General features: G+C 56.4%; 1 protein-coding gene across 1 annotated transcript in view; it reads left to right on the forward strand.

Moving 5' to 3' along the window:
• The window catches only part of RBM19 (RNA binding motif protein 19), a 72,494-nt gene extending 63,538 nt beyond the window's left edge, over positions 1-8,956 (forward strand). Inside the window, exon 25 of the mRNA XM_086623360.1 lies at positions 8,680-8,956. The gene's annotated coding sequence lies outside the window, so the exon portion shown is untranslated. The remainder of the gene's footprint in view (positions 1-8,679) is intronic.
• The last annotated feature ends 407 nt before the right edge of the window (positions 8,957-9,363 follow it).

A 9,363-nucleotide genomic window follows, 5' to 3' on the forward strand; every position in this document is an offset into this window, starting at 1 on the left:
ACCCGCTGTCTCCACGTCTTCACTCCCTCCAAGGGCACCGTGTGCCCCAAGGTCTAGTTCATGCCGTCTTGAGTCCTGGCTGGCATCGCTCCTCCCTGGCACCTGTCTTGGAGCAGCATCTCGAGGCTGGAGAGTGCCGGATGGCAGAGGTTGGCATAAATAGCTCCCCGCGGTCAAACACCGTGCAGTTCAGCCAGGCCCCCACCTCCTTTCAAGGCTGCCTGGCAAATCCCATGTGGATTCAAGAGAGGTGAGACAGGCTCAGGGATGTCCTTTGGGTGTGTTTGTGGCCGTGATGAAAACCCTGGATTGCTGGTAGGAAAACTGTTCGTTAGCCACAGCGTCCAGAGAAGTGCTATAACGACATCAGGGAGGCTTCTAGGTCCCTTGGAACCGTGCTCCATCCCCGTTTTCCCATCTGCTGAGGGACTCACCGCCCCCCTCTGCGCTGAGGACAGCCCGTCCTGTGCTGAGGAACTCATGCAGGGCCAAGAGAGACAAGGGTGTCACGTGGGGAGGTGACTCGGGGCGCTGGGTTGACAAATCCTTTGTGCCGGGGAGAAAGTCCCCGCGGCGCTTTCTCCAGCAAAGCTGTGTTTGCTCAGCACCACCGGTGAGCGATTTTGACACGTTCCGGCCCCCGTTTTTACAGCCACAGAAATGACACCGGTTCCTAAACCTCATCCGAGCATCCCGTGGTGCCCCTGGTTTGCGGGGTGCTGCAGGAGCCCTGAGCCCGCCGTGCCGGGGGGGAAGCCGGCGCTGTTCCCCGTGGATCAGCTCCGGGAAGCCGCCCCGCGCTCGCCGGCGTGCGCTTGTGCGCGCCACGCGCATTAGTGCCGGAGAGGCTGTTTTCCTCTCGGCAATATCCGCCCGTGGCTGCGAGGCGGTACCCGATGCGCCGAGCAGTGGGATGCTCATCACCTCACTTATTACTGGACTTTTGTTCAACCCACAACACCGCCAGCCGCCTGAATAGCGAGCGCGTCTGGGCCCGGAGCCGACCAATAACCCTGCTAATACATCCGCCTTCCCGGGCTGCCGCAAGCGCCGGGCACAGGCGCAGCGCCGGGGCCCTCCTGATGAAAGGGAAAGTGCTTACGTGACTGCAGGAATAATCCAAGTTGGGTTAAATAACCACCTGCTTCATGCAGCGCGTCTGCAGTCGGTGCCGGGGCCTCAAGATGAGGTTTGTTCCCTTGGAGCAGCTCTGATTTAAGGATGCCTCCAGGTGTACGGGCTGTTAACGCCTTCTCCAGCAGCCAGCCCCGGGATGGAGCTGGGGAGGGATGGAGCAGCACAGGAGGAGCAGGATATGGGGTGTTGCTCAGAGCCGGGGTGAGCCCTGTGCGTACAGACGTGTCCTCTTCTGCAAACCTCCTCCCCAAACCAGCAATCCCCCAGGGCGTGGGGCTCGGCAACGGCGGACTCGAGGTTCTCTGGCTCTCCGTGCCGTCCCCAGGGAGGATGCTGAGTGCTACTGCTCAGCACCCGGAGCTGTGACACCCCGTGCCGGTCCCCCAAACCTCACTGCAGCTCAAGAGCCCCGTTGCTGCCTCCAAGCAGCTTCCCAGCCCCAACACCAGATTTTCCTGCCATCGGGACCTGAGGGTGCTCTCTCAGGGGACAGACCCTCAAAATTCAGGGGTGCTGCCTTGAGACCTCTGCAAGGCTGCGGTGTAGAACATTCATCCCTTAGGCAGCTCCAGCAGGCTGCCATTTGCACTCAGTGGACGAGTGGGTAAACTGAGGCACGGATGTTGGAGCAGGAGGTGTCAGTGTGTCAGCCAAAATGGTGATGAGCACTTTTTTTCCTTTTTTTGCTCAGTGTTGAACAGTGTTCACATCCCCCCTCCCTCCGCTGCTCCCCACTGCCTTTGCCATCTGCATGGGGGCGGAGGGCAGAACCCATCGGTGGTCTGGGGGTGGCTTTGCACCAGAGAAGGGGATCACTGGGGGAAACGGGGCTTTAGCATCCTGGGGGACCAACTGGCACCACTCAACGGCGGCACAGAGGACAGAGGAGCCGGGCAGGGTCCCTTCCAGCCACACACACATCACCCCGCACACGATTTAAGGCAAAGCTTTGCAGCGTCGTAGGTTGGGGTTGGATTTTCCTGGTTTGTTTTTTTTTTTTCTTTTCCCTTTTTTTTTTTTTTTTTCGGCCCCCCCTCCTCCCTTCATTGTCTTTTGTCGTGGGGCAGGTTTCTTGCTGAGTGTCTCTGAGGTCTGCAGCGGCGACGAAAAGGATTAGCGCAAGCAGAGCATGTAGGCTTTAGAGAACAGAGCAGAGTTTGGTTTCAACATCTAATTCAATTTGTTCTGCCGAGATTGAAATATGAAATGGTTGCCAGTCAAACGTTCAAAGGGGGAGGAGGGAGGAAAGAAGAGAGGGAGCCTTCTCAAATTTAAATTTTAATGAAAATTAATTTAACCCTTTGATATGTTTTAAAACATGTTATTTCCCAGTCTGGAAACAGGCTAGAAAACATTCATGAGGTTTTTTTTTCCCCTTCCATACCTTCAAACATAATGAAGATTTTCTTTTTCCCTTAATGATACTTATCTTGTTGAGCAGTTTGACATTGGTTAATTTTTCAGGCAATTCTGTATCAAGGAAATCTGTTTGATGTGTACGGGGGGGGGGGGGGCTGTGTATGTGTATACAGATATATATGTGCCCGTACATTAATTATGGAAGTGCTGATCGCAGCTCTGGAGAACAGTTTGAGTTAATTCCTACTCTGCAAGCAGAGACTCGACTTCTTTGTTACGTATTGAGAATCCCACACGTTGCACCCCTAAAATTACAGCGGGTTTAACGGGAATTTTCTGAAAACGAGCATATACCTGCTAATTACCCTGAATTAAATGAATGCCTAAGTGGGTCTGCAGGAAATTCATCACTCCCCACTGCCTTTTTTTTTTCTTTTTTCCCGATCTGAAACAATCCTAACGATAAAATAATGCAAACTCTCGTAACTGTCCACGTAGTTAAACCTGGCAAAGAGCCTCCCCCGGGTCCTCCACCTCGGCGGTACTTCTCCAGCTGAACACCATCACAATACACTTATTTTCTTCGGGAGTGATAATAGTTTCTCTTAAGTGGTAACTGTTATTTGAAAAGGTTGTATCTATAGCAAATGATCAAACACTAATTGTTGTAATCAGGAGATGCTGAGCTGTAGCCCTGGTCCCCTCGTTTTGGTGGCTCTTGGCACCGCGGGGCCGGTGGCACCGTGTGTGCCGCTCACCCCTCGGCTGCCCTCTGCTCCTGGGGACACCTGGGCACTTTTAGGGTGCGACCTGGGCACTTTTAGGGTGCGATGCTCCTCTGCAAGGGTGTCCTTTGTGGGGTGGGTGCGTTGTATCCGGGCTGTGCTGATGGCAGAGGATACCAGCCGCCCACTCCAAGCCCCGGCTGGGTCATCACCCCTCACTTTGCGGGCGAGATACAGCCATCCCAGGGGCTGCACCGGTTATTTTGGGCTCCGGCGGATGAGCTCTGGGGAGGATCTCTCGGGACTTGTGCAAAAAGCACATGTTCACACCATCAGAGAACAGAAATTGGTGGATTTTGCTCAGTCCTGTCTTCTGCAAACCCTGGGGTACAGTGCAGGGTCCCCGTGGGGGTCTGCAGCCCCCAGGCTGAAGCTGCTGCCCTGGCGGGTGGGCTTTTGCGACAGCTTTGGCCGGGGCGAGACCCCGGTGAGTCGAACGGCAGCGGGAGCTGCGACGGCTGCGGCTGTTCCCCAGGCACCTGCCGTATCCCCCTCCCTGGGGCTGGCTCTGGAATTGGATTAGGAAATTATTCAAATGCAGCCTTTTTCCTGAATGAGAGGGTTAACGGGTTTTAATGTAAAACCAACTGTACTTTATTGCTGCCTGTTGCCAGAGGCTTGTGTGGGCTGTTATCTACTTAAGGGGACAGCAAGCGAGTCCACGCGCAGAGGATACCCAAGGGGCCCTGGTTTGTGCTGGGCACTGCGGGTCCCTCTGCTCCCCGGGCTGGGTGTCTGCCGAGCGATGCTTCCCGCAGTCCTCTGTGCTACGGTGCCCTTTGGCTGCCCAAAGTGACCCGTCACCTTTGGAAAACTCTGGACCATGATCTGTGTTGTCTTCCTCGCTGTCGCAGGGGACACGGCGCAGGCACGGACGGGCCGGTAGCATCCCGCTCCGCGAGCTGCTGTTTTCCTGAGCTACGGGCTGGAATTGCTGCTTCTTCCACCATGCCCCCATCCCTCTGCCCAGCATTGCGCTGCTCCTGCCGCAGTGTCAGGTCACGAATTTCAGCTCTTCTCATCCCTTTAGCCCTGTCTCACTTTTGCCAAGCCTTCCTCCCAGCTGTGCCCATGGAAGTACCGAAGGGCCAAGTGAGCCTGTCTCTTCGCAGCCAGCGCCGTAGATACCATTCGCCAGACCTTTGCCAGGGCGGCAGGAAGAGCCACCGTCCTCCCTGTGTCATTCCTTGCTGCTTTCCAGCCCAGCCACCGGCTCCGGGAAGGAGCTCTGGGATCTCAAACCTCTCTTTCTGCCTGTTGGCATTGGCAGCCGTCCCCTTCTCCCCAGCAGCTCTACCAGCTTTGCTCGTCTGCTCGCAGAGGCGATGTGTGCGGTGTCGGTAGGTGCCTGAAGTTGTCTTCCTGAGCAAGATGTGGCAGGAAAAACGCAGGAAGGATTTGGACTTGAAAAAAGCCAGCACTTCAGTTGTCGCTCCCGTTGAGACGGCAGCGACAGCGCGAAGGCAGGCGTGCTGCTGGTGGAGCGGTGCTCTCCCACCGAGACCTTCCCTCGCTGCCTCGGTTTCCCCGTTGGCAAAGTGTGGTGCAGATCTACAGGTGGAAGCAGTTGTGCACCGAGCCCGTTCCCGAATCCCTGCTGGGAGCAGCCCGTCTTCCTGCCGGGTGTGCAGGTGTGCTGCAGGAGCTGGGGCTTGCTTTCTTCAGCTCCTCATTGTCTCCTTTCCTCCTTCCACCTTCTGTTTGCAATTGCAAACCCCGTTTGCTTCTCCCCTGCTGGAGGATTAGCCAAGGGATGCCGCTGCTGCCACCACATCGTTGCCCCTCGCACGGAAACCTCCTTTAGCTTCCCTGCAGCCGATGTTAAAATACTCCGACTGTGTCGAAGGGATTGAGGAGTCTCCGCTGGGTAACCGGTTGCCACGGATCAGCCGGGCTGAGCCCCAGCCAAGGTGGCTCCTGGTAGCCAGACCCCATTGTGGAAGGGGAAGGCAGCAAACTGGCATCGCCCTGGGCTGCATCCGCCCGCGGGGACTGTTGGCTGGGATGCTGGCTGGAGATCCGCTCGGGATCTGGGGAGCATGAGCTTCTCCTTAATATTACGGTGTGTCTGGACCTTACCCTGGGTCGCACCGTGACCAGTGTTCGGCACCACCACCTTCCAGCTCCCACCACCACCTTCCAGCTCCCACCACCACCTTCCTCGCTGGGAAATAAAACAGGAGAGCGAGGCGGCAGCGTGCAGCTTTCCTTCCTCCGGAGCGCGGCTGCGTGTGACTGAGACACACTGCCTCCTGTTTTCCCTAAATATATGCATTGGAGAAGGAGAGAAATCGCATGGCAGGGCTTGAGATTTCAGACTTAGCCATTCATGAATAATAATCAGGCTCAGTAATTCACAGTAAATGGGTATCCAAATTGGCTAATAAGGGAGGCTTTCACCCCAAACTGGAGCTAGGAAGAGAGGCAGAGAGAATGTCAACAGACGTTGGCTGAGGCGGGTGTGTGCACGGTGTGACCTGAATCGGTGAAATTCGGAAAGTGATGCCAGAGCAAGAGTCGGGGAACCGGAGAGCAGCGACGGAGCAGGACCCCGGAGAAGGGACAGCATCCTACCTCCCCTGACACGGGGCAGCGGCAGCCAGGCTGGGACCTGCAGGAGCATGGATCCCTACATTTCCAGAGTCTGTAATTAGTGCCACTGATTAGGCTCAGCTCTCTCTTCCAGCCCCAGTACCATGCTGGGCTGACGGGCATTAGCGTGCCTGGCCTGTGCGCCCGCATGGAGCGGAGGGTGCAGAGCTGGCATCATCGCGGCTCCATGCATGACATTCCCAGCTCAGGGCTTGTGAAGCTGCTGGGACTGCGGTGCTGCCTGTCGAGGGGAAAGTGAGGGTCGGAGAGCGAGAGGGATGTCTGTAGCGTGTGTCAGCAGAGGTGATGAGGGGGGAAAACAGGGTTTTCTTCATTTTCACTCAGCTGAAAATCAGATTTTGCTTTGTCTGCAGTTTAGTTTTTTCCTGCAAGAGCGAGTGAGGGAGCAGTGGGAGCTGCGTTGAGGCTGTCGGTCTTCAGCTGCCCTGCGGGCACCCTCTGCTCCTGGGAATTGGCTGCCAAGTGCCGGATGCCGGTCGGAGCAGCAGCGACAGGAGCTCAGGAGGCCACAGAGTCCTGCCCTACCGCAGATCAGCTGCTGCTTCCCACCAAATGTTCCTCTTGCAGCATTGTAAGATGATGTTAGATAAAGTTAAGGTGAACAGAACCCTGGAAAAGGACTTCTGCAGCCCTCGGCCTGCGATCCGGGCTGTTTAAATCGGCAGAATAGAAGCTGAGAACGCAGCTGATGAGCAGCTGAAGGAAGGATGTGCCTCCGAGGGCCGGCTGTTGCCAGGCGGTGTTTTGCAGCTGCTAAATGACTTTTTAAATTGAGGAGAAACCTACAGCCACTTTTACAGTCCCCTCAGCTCCCTTATATAGGGCAGCACGATGGCTGGAGAGCACCGCGCTGCCGCTTGGCTGACTTACCGGATATCACAGTCCCGCTGTCCTACAGCAAGGAATCGGCGACGGATTCAAAATAAACCGCAGCAACTCTGGCCAAAGGCGATTTTCCTCCTGCCCCTCCTCTCCCCTTCCCCACCTCTCCCCTCCCTGTGCCACTGGATTGAGGACGCCCGGCCACATGGAGCAAAGAAACCTTGTATTTTTTTTTTTCTCCCCTGTGATTTGACTTATTTAAGCGTGTTGGAAAGTGGTTTCAGGGTGTGCAGAGTGTTTTTCCCTGGGGTATGACATGCTCTCGATGTCCCAGCAGCTGCAGCGCTGCAGAGCTGGTGGCCGGAGCCCCCTCCCCGCATCCCTCCATCTCTTCCCTGCAGCTTAGACCATCCCTTGTGGCCCAAGACCGGAGATGGGATTTAGCAGGTGTAACAAGGTTGGAAATCGGACCACAAAATGCGAAATAAAGCTTCACCCGAAGCTCCACGAGAGATCTCTGTCCCAGCCGTACGCAAAGTCTCTGGGCAGCCATCCCCGTGGAGCCATATCCTGCCTTTGCCGGGACCACCCTGTCCCGAGAAGCTCGGCAGCAAAGCCCAGGCTTAACCTCACCCTCATCCCTCCCGCCGAGCCTTGGCAAAGCCGAGCCCTGCCCGAGCCCCGCGCTGGACCCTTGACCTATGCCCACGACCGAGATCTCTCGTGGCGCTTTGGGTAAAGCTTTAATTTTGTATTTTGTGGTCTGAATTCTAAACCCACGAAGTAGAAAACCTTTTGATTTCTTCCCGCAGGCTCCGGGTGGGTGTATGGCACGAGCTGCGGGACCCCCCTCCAGCCACTCCACTGGCACAGACCCCCCTTGGCTGCCACCGCCACTGCCCGGGGCCGGGAGCATCCCACCAGTGTCCAAATTCACCCAGGTTGTTTCGAGAGAGCCAAGGCAGGCAAAGACCACCAATTTGGGGGGCTGATGGCTCCAAGGGCTCCGTGACACCGGACGGGAGGCAGGAGCAGGCAGATTGCAGGCAGGAGCTGGCTTCATTTTGGTTTTGGCCAAACCCAGCCCAGTGTGCCAGCCTGGGCTCAGAAAGCTCCAAGAAACAGAAGGACAGACCATCCCAGGAGCGATTTCAAGCACATGTCAGAAGAAGTGATGCCAGGCTGCGGAGGGCTCATCCCGGGGGGTCCCGGCTCACCATCCTACCCCACCCTGGCAGGATAAACAGGACAGGCACATCACCGCCGGGCAGAAATTGGGGCTGGAAAATGAAAACTAGGAAGTTAAATTTTGTTAAAAACCCACCCCACCCACTCCGTGTTTCAGCCACTGCTCCCGGAGCCCCGCGGGCCCAGCGGCAGGGGCGAGGGCAGGCGGGAGCCTTGGACTTCGTTAGGATTCAGCCGTTGGATCGCTCCTTTCTCTCTGATGGCTGAGTGTGATTGACACTTACAAATTACCCAGCCAAAAGTGTCGAGTCTTTGACCCCTGAGTAACATCTTTGGCAAGCCTGAGATTTGCCAGCATTTTGTCATCTAATTACTACAAATCCCTTGAAAATTCACTGGCTGGTGAATTTTTAATGCGGGACGATTTCAATGTGATGCATCGCCCAGATGGGCACGCACGCGTGCTGCTGCCCTCTCCCCCCGCCTCCTCTTCTCCTTCCCTTTCTTCTCCTCTTTCTTTTCTCCCCTGCCTCCCCCCATCCCATTTCTTACCTCCCTCCTGCCTCTGTGCATCCGGATTTGCGGGAAGTGTCCCAGTGTCTCATCCCCTCCCTGGGCTCTCCATCCTACTGGAGCAGCCAGCTGTGCCCAGGATGGAGCCAGCCACGTTGTGTCACCCCTAGCCTGGCCGCAGCTCCACTCCCCCCTCTGTCTCGCTGGTGGTGACAGGGAGCTGCTACGTGGCATTAATTTATTTTTTTTTCCCTCTGCTCAGGTCTCTCGGTGATGGATGGAGGGAGAAGCCTCCGCTGGGGACTCAGCAGCCAGCACACTTGTTGCCAACGGAGTCCACGCGTCCCGGGAAGCCGAGGGCTGATGTATGCCGTGCATCCAGGTCTCAGTATTCCCAGTCTTTTAAACAGACTTTCAATTTAGAGTGGGAGGAAGAGCCCTCATCTGCCAGCGGCTCCTGCCCGAGGATCGCTGCTTAAATCCAGGCAGGGATGTGATCCCCCTCGGCTCAGAAACTGCCCAGCCTGGTGGCACAGGGACGTGGGGAGGGGACCACCCCCCTGCTGAGCCCGGGGACTCCGGCAGAACCTGCCTCTAACATCTGCATTCCCTGATCGTTTCTGTACATTAAAAAACCACGCGGCTCTTTTAAGAGTTTTCCAAACTGAGTCACATCTCGGGTTCCTTTGGATTTGTTTGATACGCCCTCGCCGCAGCCAGGGAGTTATTTTGGTCTGATGGGAGATAAGCGTGTTTCGGGAGGGAGGCCTGGGGTTTGCCACGTCGGGCTTTGTGCCTGTGTCAGTTCCGTCCCCGCTCCCAGGCAGTCGCCTCCCGTCTCTCCCTTCCCGGCTTTCAAAGGGAAAGAGGCTTTGCTTTTCAACCAGGGTACCGCTTTACATATGTACGCAGCTGATAAAGTATTTTCACTTCGCCCCTTTCCCCT

The sequence above is a fragment of the Tauraco erythrolophus genome, chromosome 19 (genome assembly GCF_009769465.1).
Source record: "Tauraco erythrolophus isolate bTauEry1 chromosome 19, bTauEry1.pri, whole genome shotgun sequence".
In the NCBI taxonomy this organism is placed as follows: Eukaryota; Metazoa; Chordata; class Aves; order Musophagiformes; family Musophagidae; genus Tauraco; species Tauraco erythrolophus.